The sequence below is a fragment of the Phyllobates terribilis genome, unplaced genomic scaffold (assembly GCF_046119375.1).
Source record: "Phyllobates terribilis strain yellow unplaced genomic scaffold, ASM4611937v1 Scaffold_5103__1_contigs__length_54376, whole genome shotgun sequence".
Taxonomy (NCBI): domain Eukaryota; kingdom Metazoa; phylum Chordata; class Amphibia; order Anura; family Dendrobatidae; genus Phyllobates; species Phyllobates terribilis.
The window spans coordinates 19737-20000 of NW_027367851.1; positions in this window are offsets into that span (position 1 = coordinate 19737).

Here is a 264-nt window from a genome sequence, read left to right on the forward strand (position 1 = left end):
GCTCGCTCGGCCCGGGCTTTGGAGCCCGCGCTGGCTTAAGGTGAGCGGTCCCCTTCCTCCTCTACCCCCGGGCTTCCGACACCTATCTTTGGGCGCGCATGCCGGCCTCGCCTCCCGTCTGCGGGGTGGCCGAGCCGTGGGGAGTTTGACCCGAACCGAGCGAAGGCAGTGGTCCGACGACCCGTACGGGCGAACGGCGGGGCGCCCACCCAGCCAGGCGTGGGGGCCCCGTCGTCCGAATCGCTCCCTGTGCGGGGAAGCACA